This window comes from Ostrinia furnacalis, unplaced genomic scaffold, assembly GCF_004193835.3.
Source record: "Ostrinia furnacalis isolate ACB-3 unplaced genomic scaffold, ASM419383v2 OfSCF4490, whole genome shotgun sequence".
Classification (NCBI taxonomy): Eukaryota; Metazoa; Arthropoda; class Insecta; order Lepidoptera; family Crambidae; genus Ostrinia; species Ostrinia furnacalis.
This window is the reverse complement of record NW_021134729.1, coordinates 143466-160074: the sequence shown is the minus strand read 5'-3', so window position 1 is coordinate 160074 and position 16609 is coordinate 143466. Positions and strand designations below refer to the sequence as shown.

Here is a 16609-nt window from a genome sequence, read left to right as displayed (position 1 = left end):
CTGTGTTTTTAATAAATTTCAACCGATTTCAGCAGTTTTCATTAAAAGACTCGAGACCCGAGAAAACTCGAGACTTTGGCCTCGAGAATTGTCGAAACTCGAGAACAAAAATAAGTCGAGAAATCAGAAACCCTAATCCTGGGGTTTAACTCTATGAGCTGACATAAGCGTCTGACAGGGATTGGAAGGTTAATTCAGACCTGAATTTTTCTATTGTTTTTTTTAAGTCTCATTAACCACCTCGTGGTTTAAAATTAAATATGTTTGGTTAAGAGTGGGTTCACCAAAACAGTTTAGCGGCGGCGGGGCTCGAACGCGCGTTCCTGCGAACTCGATTTGACCAGACCGAAATCGACACCAAAATTGGGATCAAATTGAAAATATGAACTAAGTAGTATTTTTTTTACAAGATAAAGGCGTTTAATGCTTACTAATTACCATTCATGTGTTGTTGTTTATCTTATCCTACTAATAAAATGCGAAAGTTTGTGTGGATGTTTGTTACTCTTTCACGCAAACATTACAGAACGGATTTGGATGAAAATTTACAGTATTATTGTTTATAACCCAGAATAACATATAGGCTATAATTTATGACGGTCTGTGACAAACTAAGCGAACTGCCTAAGGCGGGAAAAGCTAGTAGATTATAAAACCAGGAAAATATTTGCTTACCACCAGCCAATAGCGATTCGCGTCTTATACGACTCGGTCCCATTAAACCTCCAATAAAGACATAAACCGGCCTCCTGCGGCTAACCTAATGCCATTCTAATGCGTCTGAACAAATAAAATGATACTAAACGCATCAATTTGCCACGGGTCTAACTGTAACAGGTGGTGCTTTTTTATTCTGTCAGTTGGCATTAGTAATTAACAGGTTAAATCAACCTGCTGTTTGAATGTTGTTATAAAAAGGTTTAATGAGATTTTTTATCTGTGTTTAGAGTTATGATTTATTTGTTTGTGTTTAATTATAATGAAACAGTTTTAAAATACCGAAGTTCACAAAATATTATTATCAGAATACTCGCACATTTAATTTTGTAATTTGCGAACTGAACTGAACAGAACTACTAGGCATAATTCCGCAAAAAATATGGAGATTACGGAATTGTAATCTATGGAGATTACAATCGTTATCCGTAAAATTGTCTTATTATTTAATTTATATAAATAAGTTAACATTATACGAGCAGTAATCAGTCATAGTATAGCCACCTGAAAAATGAAGCCATGTCATGAATAACTTCAGCATTCTAGAGCTGATCAGAATAAGAAAATTGACTTGATCGAAAAGATTCTCCAAACCAGCTTTAGGAAATAAAACCATTTCGGGTACCATAAAAGGCGCCATTTTATTAGAAGCAAAGAAGATAGCCCGGCATTGTGCTTACAATGTGGATGAAATGAGTCAAAGCTATCGGCGGAGTATCGGAACCGCGCGCGGCGAGCCGACACCGCACCGAGTCGTGGCTTCGCTTAGGCCAGGGGATAGGGTGCAGGGATGCATTGCAATAGCTAAGCTAGCTAAGTATAGCATAGCTCGCATAGTTAACGCAGTTTCCCATAATATTATGTACAGTGTAGTCTACAGTTTGCACACAACTATGGAAGGCTGCGTCAGTATGCGAACTAAATGAGTCAAAGCTATTGGCGGAGTATCGGAACCGCGCGCGGCGAGCCGACACCGCACCGAGTCGTGGCTTCGCTTAGACCGGGGGACAGGGTGCTGACTTATGTTAGGATGTCCTACAAATATTGTAAATGTAAGAGTTTATGAAAATGTATGAAATGAGTCAAAGCTATCGGCGGAGTATCGGAACCGCGCGCGGCGAGCCGACACCGCACCGAGTCGTGGCTTCGCTTAGGCCAGGGGATAGGGTGCAGGGATGCATNATAAAAGAAGTTTTCTAAAGTTTTGCCAGGTATTATTTATTTTTATTTTATCTTTTATTTTTGTTACGCAATGCTTTCCGTGATTATAATCATTATAACCATTCTGCATTGTTTTATTGTCTATTATTTTATTTTCAGTTTGTAGTTTCGAGATTGATGCTGTTTGACACAAGAGGCAGAACGCATGGGAGCGGTTAGCGACATCGCATTCATCAGCCATATTATCACTCGTATGGTACAGAAGCCGTGTCATCATTTCGAGATTTGTGAGGGCGAATGCCAGATTGCAGGTTTCAACTTGTTCACTGAGATTGGCCCTCCCTGTTTCTCCTATCCGATGATACACACCATGTTTTAACCGACGCTGTGACCAACTGTCAATATGGGAATTCCCGTCGCTCCCACTCCCGTAATGTTCCCTTCGAACCTCAACCCGTGTTTGTATATTTTCATTAAAATATATCTTCTTTTTCAGATGCAGCTTGGTGATCTCCGGCATCCCGACCGAGGCAGCGTCCCGAGCTTCAGGTTTCTCGATGACAAGCAGCTTCTTCAGCCTCGCAGAACCAGACGACGACNTCTGTGCCACTACCCACTGCTTGATTAAAATGCGGTTGCATTATTTTGATAGACCAAGATTTATCTTGACTTACAAATCAAAGGAGATGCTATCGTTTCACATCAGAATGGTCGATAGTTAATCAAACTACTTTTAAATATCTTACTCTGGAATATCCGTCTCTCGGGTCGTTAATTAACATCTTCTATCAGTCTGATTTATTTCTCCGGTTTCGATATACAACGGTTTTCACTTTGGGTGCATCTATATTTAACTTCCATTATTTGTTTTGTGGTGGTCATTCGCGGGATCGAATCCCTCTGGGAGCAAAATGTTAGTTTGGTGAGCAGGACCATACCCGAAGTCAGGAAAGTTGGTGAATATTTATATAAGTAGTATACATTTATTTAGTTAAGGCTGCTGTTCATCCATTTTCTTCGGGACTATCCTTCCGTTCTCACTGCAGTAACTCCTGTGTAGGTAGTTAGGATCTACAGCTTGTTCGTTTGAGCCGATTGACGTCCACTGCTGGACAAAGACCTCCCCCAAGGGTTTTCACAAAGACCGGTACTGCGCCGCCCGCATCCAGGCACATCCTGCGACTTTCCCCAGATCATCAGTCCACCTAGTGGCCTGCCCAAACTACTTTTTCCGGCTCGTGGTCGCCACTGGAGAACTTTTCTACCCCAGCGGCCATCAGCTCTACGAGCCGTGTTGCCAACTCGGATTTTGAAAGAGTAGTAGGACAGATTAGAAAATTACGTAGAAATGGTACAATTTCCATATAGAAAATACGTAGATCTTCTGAATGAAATGAAGCGAATATAAGGGTAGGTAAAAGTAGTAAAACAACAATTTATATTACCCTAAAAGTAGTAAAGTACACTTTTATTGTGTATCATTATCAGAAATGTTTTCAGACAGGCGCTCACAGCATTTTTTCAATGGGGAAATGTTAAAATAACATTAGTTTCGACTTTTGCCACATGCCAATTATCCGTGAGCGGACTAATAACCCATGTGATATAAGTCATCAGAGCCCCGATTACGGTAACTTTTGACGTCAACAATCCAGACACGCTTCTCGATTCGGCGATACGATTGGTCGTTCAACAGCGTACGTCAGCTGTTTTGACCAATCGTATTGCAGAATCAGAAACGCGTCTGGATTGTAGACGTTAAAAGTTACCGTAATCGGGGCTCTGCTTTGGCGCGATGTGTTGAGTGGCGAGGTGAGTGGTGTGCGTTAGTATGAAACGGAACGTTTATTAACTTTTTCGCGAAAGTAAAGGAAATGATTCCCATTCAGCCTATTTTGCAAATTTGATAGAAAATACGTAGATTCTAGGACTGAAGTTCGTAGGTTTGCAAGGAAGCCTTAAAATACGTAGATCTACGTAAAAATACGTAGAGTTGGCAACCCTGTCTACGAGCTATGTGCCCCACCCACTGCCACTTGATTTTAGATTCCGATCTACAGCTTGACTGCTCTTAAAAAACCTACCTAATTTATATTGATGAACAACAATAACCCCTAAACTTGGTCCAAGTTCCTTGCCAAGCTCCAAGGAAGGCATTTTAAGACCTGCAGCTTTCAAATAAGTCAGGCGGTGAAGTGTGAACCGCCCCACCCCTTATCACTGAGCAAAGCAAACGACAGGATGTAAAACGTTCCTCTTGCCCACATTCCGTCTGCTTTTAAGAAATAAACCACACACGTTAAATTCTGGTCTCTTTGCTATTATTTATTAGGTTTAAAGTCGTTCGAAAGCTGCCTGAACAGTTGCAAATATACGCCACGTGTGTCGCGAGCTCCTGATTCATTGCGTGTATACTTTCAAGATATTTCGAAAATCGAAAGAAAACTCCGCGTATTTTAAAGGTTGTGGAGAAAATGTGTGAAGCTGTATTTTAAAAAGAATACTAGGAATACGTTTTAAAATCAGAAGATTTAATTGTGCAGTAAAAAAGGCAATCACGCACTGTGATTCTAAGAAATGTTGTGCCGATAGCAGAGGTAGCAGCTTGGTGTACGTTACTCCAGCTGGAAAGTAGCTCCTAGAGTGANTTCAATAAACGCTCTAATTATACGGTTAACATCCGCTCATCTTGGTGTAGCTGATTCCTTGTATTTTGACGTCAAAGTTATAGCTCCGTCGTAATTACTTTTAGTGATATTATTCAATGACCCATGAATGTGCGTTTTTGAAACTTTCTATGGTTATAATACGTCTTAAGAAGGATCGAATACAGTTTTCAGTGAGCTTGTATGTTTTGTTATTCAGGCGCTACACGATTTTTTCGGATTTTGAAGAAAGCTCGATTACTTGATATTTATAAATATTTTCATAAACTTGTTTCTTTCACATATACGCACAAATCAAGAGCTACTCGTGTGTGTTTATTCTATAGGCGCACATATAACGGTTATTGAGATAGAGCATTCTGCAAAACGTTACCCTGGCAGGAAATGCAATATCTCGAAAACCTGAAGACGCACAAATCACATTTTCAGCTCAGATAATAGAACAAATATAAGCTATCTGCTCGTACACAGTTTTTCTCTTTCCGATCATTCGTTTAGAATTTTCCTGCTAGAACAACGTTACTCCAGCAGGAATCGTTTTTTTCGTTTTGTACCAAAACGACAGCACGCACTAATCTCTAACTCGGCGCACATTTACACCATGTTGGGAACTAATTATACGTTCTACTCATATCACTCTAGGAGCTACTTTCCAGCTGGAGTAACGTACACAGCAGCTTGGTATTATTTAATGAGCGATTCATTCCGCACTGCATTTGGATATCTGTGATAATTTAAAGAAAGATTAATGATTATTATGACTGTGGTAACGCATAGTGTACCTACTTATACTAATAGCATAGTATACATACTTAAAAGTAGACATTCCCAGATTACTTCCCTAATTGCTCTAGGCTGATCTACAAAAGTTGCGAGCAATTACTCCCCAAAAATACCCGTGTAAGAGTTCTCTCACTGTATTTCAACTGCCATTTCCCATTCCATTTTTCGTGTGGATAGTGGAAAATGACACGATATTATTGCTGTCGATGCTTGATGAAATAACAAGTGGAAAGCAGGCGATGATTTTTCTGGCATTTTGATCATTAGTGTTAGGCAAGTAGAGACAGAACTAAAACAATGATTTATTTTTTAACCACCACAAAATGGCGTTGCGGAAATCCTTGGGGGAGGCCTTTGTCCAGTCTTGTAAGACGTCTTTTGGTTAGAACAAATTACAAATGCATGTATTTTACATTATTATTAGTGCGTTAATATAATACTGTCAAGTTACACAAATACAATGTTTTCATAAACAGCTTCACAAGAAAATATTCATCTTGCGATCGGAATAAATAAATACATCAACGTCTCCATTTTGACTTGCCCATCTATTCAGCCGCGGAGTCCACTTATCTTTCAAATCTTCACAAGAGCAATTAATACAACAGATAAAATGAATTCCAGAGGAGAGGGAGCTCAGTGTAAATACAGTGTGAGTCACGTTAAAGTGTACATATGAAAATAAATGAAACTAGACTTATTTTTATCGACAAAAAAGAGGTCAAAAATTTTTTGAGATTTTTTTTTAATTTTTTATAGAATTTTTTTCTTCCAATTACTTATTGTAAAGAAAACGTAATAACTTTTAAACTAAGCAGTATATCCTGATAAAATAAAAACAGTAATAATGGTAAATAAGAGACGATACTAAAAAAATACATACAATACACAAAAAATGCTTACAAATAATAAACAATGACACTTTTTGAAAAAAATCTGCTTAAAAATTCGTGTTTTTTTGGTTATTTGATAAATTTCTTCGAAAAATGCCCCTATAACAGGTGGTTTTTATTGTTTTGTATTATTCTCTATTGTATTACCTTTGTAAAACCAAAAATTGCATGTCTCTATCCCTATCACAACATTTGCTATGATCGTTTGAACTAAGCCTCTCCGGGCGCGCCATTCAACGCTTCGTTAACAACGAAACTGAAAATGGCTCTAGATTTGTAATTTTGATAAAGACAAGTTAGATTTCAAGTGAAAACAAAAGATTTCGAAGTAAAATAAGCATTTTAGTTAAAATTAAAATTGTCCCTACCTGTAGAGGAGAATAATGTTGTGGTAGGCCTTTGTTCAAACTATCATAGCAAATGTTGTGATAGGGATAGAGACATGCAGTTTTTGGTTTTACAAAGGTAATACGATAGAGAATAATACACAACAATAAAAACCACCTGTTATAGGGGCATTTTTTGGAGAAATTTATCAAATAACCAAAAAAACACGAATTTTTAAGCAGATTTTTTTCAAAAAGTATCATTTTTTATTACTTGTTGGCATTTTTTGTGTATTGTATGTATTTTTTTAGTATCGCCTGTTATTTAGCATTATTACTGTTTTTATTTTATCAGGATATACCGCTTAGTTTAAAAGTTATTACGTTTTCTTTACAATAAGTAATTGGAAGAAAAAAAATTCTATAAAAAATTAAAAAAAAATCTCAAAAAAATTTTGACCTCTTTTTTGTCGATAAAAATAGGTCTAGTTTCATCTATTTTCATATGTACACTTTAACGTGACTCACACTGTATTTGGCAGCGCTGTTTTAAGTTTGTAGAGTTTGATTGATCTGTTTATCCCGACTCTCCCATTTGTTTCCGATTTGCTTAAAACTTTTCGACCCAGTTCCCGTCGACAGACAAGTTCTGTTGTTATTCGGACTAATGACATGTGGATGGATGTACATTTATTTACTGACAGTGTTGTATTATTATCCCAATACCAGTCAAAATAAGAGCAATGTAGCAAAATATGTAAATGTGCTACATTTACATATTTTGCTACATTGCTCTTATAAACTCGGTGTATTTTTAAAATACGTAGATACAATTTCATCAATCATCATATACCCATCATTTTAACCTATATAAACAGATGATCCAATATACCGTAATATTTCAGACAGGTAAGTTTCATGGTCATTTTGTTTTAATTATTACTTAATTTCACAAATTAAGTTTATTTACTATAGGTACGTATATTTTATGTAATCTTACAAACATTAGATGCAGAAAGTCGTCTTTATCTAATCGATAACGAATTTTCACCATCTACAGTCTAAAGTGTAAAAAGCAATACTGACAATACGAGTTTACGAAGAATTCTACTAAACAACCATTGCATTCGTGAGAAACGATTTGAATTTCAGATTTGTTTGCAAATGAGGCGAGGGCGGACTAGTCTTGGACCCGGCTGGCCGCCTGGAAGGATTGGGCCCGCTGTCTTCCCGGGTTAAGATTTTCACATTGCTACGAGGTTACTCTAAAGTTATTTTTATCCTATACTTACTCATTTAGTTATTTATATGTACATACATATAAATAACTAAATGAGTAAACTACATAGTTAAATATCAATAAAAAGAGCTAACATTTTTTTATCCACAACGATGAAGCTCTTGGCCTGTATCTCACCTGATGGTAAGTGATGATCAGGCCGAAGGTGAAAGCGAGCTTCACCCGGAATCCTCAACCACGGATGAACTGGCTATCTTACCTCTAACTGTCGGAACACAACAATGCTGTTAACATTGTTGTTATGGCGACAGACTTAGGTAAGATGGTGGTAGCTCATAGCTCTAGCCAGGCGGACTTAGAACAAGCCCTACCACCAACCACATTTCTTCACACAACCTATTTTGTTAATATTTATGTGATTTACAAAGAAAGTAGACACTGTAATTAATTTTACATTTAGATATTTATCTAAGTACTCAGAATTTAAATGTAAAATAGGATCAATAAACTGGCCTAAATAGTTGCTAAATTAAGTACCTATCAATAACTCGACAGAGGAACAGAAAAGAGCTATTTTAGTTTTACCTAATTTTGTATTGTAGCGCAAACAGTTTAGTAACATACACGTGTAGTTCAATTATTTTCGTACCAAACCAGCCAAATGTTTCTCCTATAGACAAACATTTGGCAAATGTAAGGAATAACGTGGTAAATTTGAGCATGACAAGATAATTAATTCTCACCAAGACACGGATTACGGCAATGAAGACTTAACTAACTAACATCCATTAGGAAGAAGTGAGCAAAGTTTACATTAACTTTTTAACACGGAGCTCGCAGGTGCTCAGCCACTTACCGTGAGGAATGTGAAGGGACTGAGAACTGAGCAGCTTGCAGGGTTTTCATTACTTGTACAGTAACTCACTTTTCAACTCGAGCGTTTATACGAAATGTAATCGCTAGCGACTGCGTAAAAAATGATATGAAATGTATGAAAGATTGTATGTACAGCGGTCCTTGCGGATACTTTCAAGAACCATAATCTTCATAGATTTTTTTTACGCACTCGCTAGTAGCGAAAACGTTCAATGCGAACTCGCACTAAGCACACAGACGTTTACGGCTTGTCAGTCGTTTTTTGTATTTATGTATCGCAAAAATAATGTTCTTGTACTATTTTTACATGGTTTATGTGCTGTAAAATAACTAGGTATCACTATCATCTCAAATTATAATAATATTAAAAATGTTCATAACCCTAGTTCTTGCAGTTTTCATTTTATCAAACACTTCTTGGCAATGTCTTTTGAGTATTTCTTTTGTGCCACATATCCATTTATTACGTGGCAACAGCGGCGTAAGTCCATACACTATACATTATTGAAATGAATACGTACCTACACTATTGAAGTTTGTTTTTATATTTTCTTTATTTCACACAAAGTTCTCACTATCTCAAACTAGCTGACCCGGCGAACTTTGTTCCGCCTTAATGGCAATAAATAAGCAGACTTTTTTTTTATTTCGAACGGGATAAAAAGTATCCTATGTCCTTCTCCTGGCTCTAAACTACCTCCCTGACAATTTTCAGCTAAATCGGTTCAGCCGTTCTTGAGTTATAAGTGGAGTAACTAACACGACTTTCTTTTATATATATAGATAGATAACTAGAAACTTAATATAAATTTTTATTTTACTGAGTAACAACCCTATAAACCCAACCGTAAAAGATACCTCAAAGTGAAGCAAAGGTACAATTAGCTTGGCTCTACATAAAACTTTGCTGTGGGTTTCCTGATGTAATGTGCATACTTGCAGAAACCAAATCTCACAAGTTTCCTTTGAAGTTTATAGAGAATTCTGATAGTTTTATCTGCGTTCTCGTTAGAACAGTGATATGGAATAGTGTTGCTGAACTATCGAAAGCTCTATCGATTGTAAAAGATTTTTCGATTGTAACGTAACGTGTAATAGTAGAGACAATGCAATATTAATACTCATATAGATTCAAAATAATAGTATATCCTGAAGAATTAACAAATAAAATGAGATGGTTTGGTTGCGAATTGTACATAAAGAACTAGAGACATTAAATTACAAATGCTTTATGCGAAAGTACCTAATATTTTATGAGACGATAAAATCATATTTCTTGAGAGACGCTGCAATTTTTACGATTTCTTTAGGGGCATTATATTGCCATCTGACCATCTATAAAATATTTATTTTATTGGCGGATTTCAAATTCAAATAGTACCATTGTTGACTTGAGATGTTGAGTCTATACTATTTACGTGCCAGACGTAATATTATTCTGCCGATTACTTTTCTTACTTTCTGGCAGCCTAAGTTAGTATGAGACTAGTTCTCTCTTGTTCACAGAATACCCGAAGCACAAAATTAGAGGTCCGAAAATATTCGTCAAATAATAACTTGCCCCATCAAAAAGTCTACACGTGTAACATCACAGCACAATTTATATTGTACAATTAGATAAAAATAGCTACTAATTTAAGCCATAATTTAATTTAAGTTCATAATCATTATAAGAGTACAATAATTGATTTGACTTTGATTTTAAAAAAAAGCAAAAAAAGCCAACACTTTCACATTGTGAAACGTTTTTCCAAGGTGTATTGTAGGTACGTCTTTTAAAAAAAAACCTTAATTTTTGAAAAAAAAAAATCTAATATTTGAAACTCACTGACTAAATTAGTAGGTAGGTACGAATACTATTACATGGCTAATGGCTCCATCTAATAAATAAATAGGTCTCGCTTGGTACTGACAAGCACTTAAATAATGAATTCTATTATATAAAGCTTCTATGGACTGCTCATTATTCCTGTTTTTTGCTTCTAAAGTTTGGCTTTGTCTTTTGATGCCAACAATGAAGCTCGAAAAAACAATTAGCCTAGATTGCTCCATTACAGAGCATGAGTTTTAAGTAGAGATAAATTAATTGCGTTTTTATTATGTTACTTGACATACCATTTATGTAGAAAGTAAAATAATGATCGAATGCACTTAAAGGTTTTCTTTTTGTTCGTCATTACGATCAAACGAAAGGCATCAAATCAAATACATATAATGTTATAATCAAGCAATAACATAATCTGAGACTTCAATACTAGTGGTTTTTATCCTAAAAAAATAAATAGTCTATATTTTAATAAAGCTAAGTATTGTAACAGTAATATCACAAAAAAACCTATTTAACTTTATTTGCCTAGTCAATGTTACTCAAAAACACGAAACCGATACGAGTTGCTATTTCACCCGAGGCAGTTAATTTTTTCAAGCGAAATATCATTTTTAATTAGCACTATACGAGTACCTAGAAAATCCCAATAATTTACATCTACATTTTATAAAAACTTTTTACTGTAAAATTATTTATGACTGAGAAAATATATCGAAGTTATTATAAATTGCAAAAAGGAAAGAAAAAGATGGCATTTGAATAATCAAATCGGTTTACAGTTTCATCGGAGTCGGCGATTTTATCAAAGCAATTTATCGTTCGTTTCTCGATTCTCAATCGATATTAGGACGATGTTAGTTAGAGTAGGGTCCGATACAATTACTGTCACGATGTATCGTCGTGGAGTTCAGTAAGGTTATTGGCTATCGCTTATGACAGTCACTGGTCGAACCGCTCTTTGTAAAAGGTTTTGGAGTGTTATTAATTGAAGTTCTTCGGGATTCAATGATCATTACACTCAATTAACTCAGTAAAGTTACAAACTAAATGGTTGTTACAAAAACTTTCTAAGTTTATTTCGAGATAAACTGGTAGTCAAACGTACTAGCCCCGTAGACAAACTAGTAGAGATTTTTTGTCAGTCGATAGTTGAATCGGGTTTAATCAGTCATCATCATCATCTCAGCCATAGGACGTCTACTGCTGAACATAGGCCTCATAGGTTTAAACAATATGACCAGCCAATTCTTCATGCTGAATAAAAGCTGACCAAATTTTCGGCTGATAAAAAGTCTGTTCTTACTTTATAGGGCCGCCACAAGCGGCTGACATGACTAAGCAGTTATTTGACAGCAATGAACTTGCAAATTGGCAACCCCATAAATATTAATCAGTTTTATATTACGCAGCTTTGCGATTACATTACGATAGAAGATACACTTATTCTTGTTTCGTTTCACCAAAGGAGTAGGCATCTACAATTTTATTATGCTCTAGGGCGGCGAAATATTGGCATGGTGTCGATTTTATTGTTAGCCAATGAATTTTTTACTGCTTTGAGTGCAAGTTACCATATTTATTATTTTGGAATTTTGGACCTTAGACAGTTTTTGACACATCCATCTAAACAATCCATCTATCCATAACAACATAACTATACGTAAATGCAGTTTAGGGCAATACAGTTCACCATCACTAATTTAATTATCGTCAGAAAAATATGTCATATTTGACTAAAAGCTTGCAAGGTTCTTACCAAAATGGTGCCGATAGCGTTTTAACTTAGTAGTAGGTACATTAGACTTGCATTTTTGCTGTAAAATCTCTTTTCTTCCTCAATATAATGCTGTCTATTTATTAACAAATAAGCATCCTCAAGTCACTTCATCTCAAAAAAGATAGACAAAAAATTCGCATTGATGTCGCAGCGCAGATTCGCACCTTCCCTGAAAGCCCTTAGGCCCCGGCCGCCCGCACCCGGCTCGCCCGGGCGGCGCAGTAGCGCGCCGATCGTCGCGCCGCGTGCCGCCTTCGCACCTCCCGCGCCACGCTCGCTTGGAATCGGAACTTTTCCGTAGTTCGCCGCGGCCGCTCTGAAATCTGAACGTGTAAACGCAGTGTTGTGAATCTGTGGTTGCGATTGTGTTTTTTTTTTGGCGCGCAAATTGTTTCTGACGTTTGGGATACTGGCTGGTAAGTTTTTTTTAATATATTTTTTAAAAAGGTATAATGAAATATGAATGTTCTGTTTTTAATTAAATTTTTATTTGACGTGCGTTTTAAAATTTATAATTTTAAATTAACGCGCATAAAATAGGTTTTATGATGTTATACAATTAATTGTATTCTGCTACATAAATTAATTAGATGATACCTTTGCTTTAGCATATGAGTCCCATGACCATGGCGCAGTTGCGCTGCTAGCGTAACAGGGTCTCAAGTTCGATTTCTGGTCAGGTAAATGAAAATCTGTGTATTACCTGTTAATTTGTTCCTGAATACACTATGTAAATGGAGATTGTCCTGAAAATTAGTCCCTTTGTCCATCTATGTCATCCTACATACTTGAATCTGACAATACTTAATCTGAATAAGTCTGATAAGTACTTAATCTTAAATCTTATGCCCGTTTTCACCATCAATCCCAAATTTTTAAGTGACCCCTTTGTAAAGAAAATGCCTGTTATGTGTTACCATAGGGGTCACTTAAAAATTAGGTATTGATGGTGAAAACGAGCATAATTCTCCTAATTTTAAGGAATCAAATGTATCAATACGATGAAGTCGTTATTCCACACGGGAATAAGCTGAAAGATAATGAGGCACTCTGTCAACACTTAACCGAGCGTCGGGAAAGCGTCGCGGCGTAGTTGTTGAATAAAATTCAAGTTTACGCTACCACTACCATTGGCCTTTCATAATTGATTAATTATGAATTGAGAATTACAGCTTCATTTTAGTAGGTTCTAATCAAGTATGAACTTTTCATATTAAATTCATCGATGATTAGAAGATGGGCACGCTGTTAACATATAGAATCCGGGCGTTCCATAAAGCTCATTTCAATGGAATTGTAACAATAAAGGTAGTTACTACATATTTGTGCGCAGTTACTATGATTATTCTACTGAATCGATTCAGTTTCCAAATGATATTTGTTTCCAATATGGAATTTTCATCACTGAATATTATTTCAATTACGTATACCAACATATTAAGCGTTCTATTAGGTAAGTATGTGGTTGTGGTGGCTAATGTGATTCGTATAAGTAGCATTTGTGCGACATACTGTACGTGTACACGAATTAAAATAATGGTTTAAAATGTTTAGATCCAAGCTCAAGCAGCCGATGATAAATCAATGGATGGTTGAAATGATAATAATGATGATGTTGATGAAATTGTATGTTGAACGCTGTTGTTGGTATTGTTACTTTGTTGGAGCTATCACACATTCTTCAATGAAAATGGGCTATTTTCTCTCCACTGCCGGCAGTAAAATAGGATTTTTATGATGTCCCATATATGTATAGAGTAAAAATCGAGTTTTAATATTAATATATAGTATTGAGCAGCGGAAAATGCGTCGGCACGTCGCGAAGATTGATACTGCGAACAACATTCAGCGCTTGTTGAACTTTCCAATATATGATTTTGCTCTTTGGAACTTCTTTTTTAATTATTTATATTATTCAAAATCAATGTGTCTATTTTCATAATTTTCACTCAAAACTTCATAATAGATAATCTATGAAAAAGCAGTTAGATGTAACATAAGAAAACTATTGTTTGAATGGGTAAAGTCAAAGTAGTAGTTCAAATTATGTAAATCCTACTATAATAAGCTTTTTTTTTAATTTTTAACTATAGGGCTCACAAAAAAAATTGTGGTAGGTTTATGCTTTAGCTCATATAACTAATACACTGTGGTTTATGTGCTAGAGATCCGTAGCTGTTGATACGATCAATACCTGTTTATATTAATATTATAAAGAGCGGTGGTTATCGAAATAAAGAAAAATAAAATAAAATCAATCCCACATCATCGTTTATCTCAAATTGTTGAATTGAGAATTGTTTGAAAACACAAATAAATATCTCTATTGTCTAGAAACACTAATTGAATAACTGACTAGTCTAATCTCGATAGACTTTACCGATTCCACATCGTTTATTTCAAAGGCGTTTAGAAATAAAATACCGATATCTCGGATGTTTCCGTGTCATCGAGTTTCGATAGTACCCGAGAACCCGATGCATGTGCGAAGGTCGATCCAGGGCAATATCGCCGCCGTGGAAATTTTCGCGTGTTTTCGGAAATTTTCGCGTGTTTTCACACACATTCTTACCGTTCACTTTGCTAATATTGGAGCGAACGCGTACAATAAATTAGGTTATGTACCAGGAATTTGATGGGATGAAGGTTACTTTAGATTCAGTCACGAGAGGTTAGTATGTAAATAGATGAGAAAATAATAGGTACTTATTTTTATCCATCGTCCAGTCATTAGGTTTTGTAGGTACTTAGGTACAGGCGTCTAAATCAATTTTATCATTATCTCAATCAATATTATCTTTAAGTACAGACTAATTGAATTAATATTTACAAATCGCAGACGACAATCCCCCTTATTGATAAAAAGTTACACCTAGGATGAACTCTGGATTAAAATCACAATTTCCACACAAAATAACAATTAAGCCAGAGTTCAACTAGGGTGTAACTTTAAGTAACTTGACACACGAGAACTTACCTAATACATAAACATAATTCATTTGGAGCTGGTAGTAATACTTAGATTGATATTAGAAAGCAAATAAAATAATTTTACGGGCCCTACGGACTCTCTCTTTAAATAAATAGGTACTTGGAGCCCGTAGAGACGCTAGTTTCTCTTCAGTTTGGAGACACAAACAAAATACAGTAGATAATTTAATAGTTGATATAAAAATAATGTGGCAATAAATCTCTAAAATGAAAGCTGGTTTATTAAAAGCTCGCTCATGTAATTAGGTTCTTTGTGCAGCATTGATTTCCACGTATGCTGTGAAACTATAAGCTAATTACTTTCCATAGCCGTTTTATATTGGTATCCTGTAAATATGTATTATAATGACAGTAATAACGCTTAATTCAAACAAATTAATCAGAATCAACACAGGGATATTACATTAAACTTGTCGGTTTTATTTGTTAATGCAGTTAGGTTTACTGATATTGCAAATGAACGTGACATTGGTAATTATTACGGTTTGAAATTAATATTTACTCGTCTGGATGATTACAAAGCCTTTTATGTCATGTTATCATCGGCCATAATAGGTAGTATCACCAAACAAGTAAGGTCTCAACTCAATTCCGTTGGCATTAACATTTCTTAATTGCGCTCATCAGTTGGCTCCAACCTGGCGATTGTAAATGCTATAGTCCTGAAGGTATTCAATAGTCACCAGTTGGCGCCACTGTCTTAGCCACAAACAAGTGACAGGACCTTATTTGCCAGAGGTGCTAACTGGTAGCAATTTGAGAGTGATCTCGGCGCGGAGCGATGCTGTGCGGAGAGGAGAAGTGGAAATAATTAAATCTGGAATAAAGATTGGTTATTAAAAAAACTTCTCTCTGTTCCGCCTTGGTGGAAACCGGGCCTAAGGAAACCATCATTGTTTGATACTTCGATTTGTTGTTGTATTTATCTGTTCAGTACGGCTAGCACGAAAAACTTTCGAGTTCAAATCGTTTGCGTACTCGAATCGCTATCAAAAGATTTAGTAAGAAAAAAACCACAGCGCCCTTGTGAACGTGTCGTAAAGTGAACTTAGTATGAGATGTGGTTGCACGAAACTTATTTTGAGAATCAAAATTGTCACGTTATCGTTTAATTCGAAGATTGAGTATCGAATTTTATCGAGTACGCAAACGATTCGAAGACGAAAGTTGTTCATGCTAGAGGTACTGAACTACTCACCTTCCCACTATCTCATTTGTTTTGTTCACAAAATAATGGCTCTGAAAGGTTTTTGCTTAAACAAATGAGTGTATTAGCGATTTTCTACTGGATGATGGTAGTGTGGGGATGCCGCGATGTCTCAGCGTATTAACTGAGTGCTACAATTTGCAC

At 35.9% G+C, this 16609-nt stretch overlaps 1 protein-coding gene across 1 annotated transcript in view; it reads left to right on the top strand.

Annotated features, from left to right (window-relative positions):
* Positions 1-12500: 12500 nt before the first annotated feature.
* The window catches only part of LOC114359570 (monocarboxylate transporter 3), a 79769-nt gene continuing 75660 nt past the window's right edge, over positions 12501-16609 (top strand). Inside the window, exon 1 of the mRNA XM_028314011.1 lies at positions 12501-12683. The gene's annotated coding sequence lies outside the window, so the exon portion shown is untranslated. The remainder of the gene's footprint in view (positions 12684-16609) is intronic.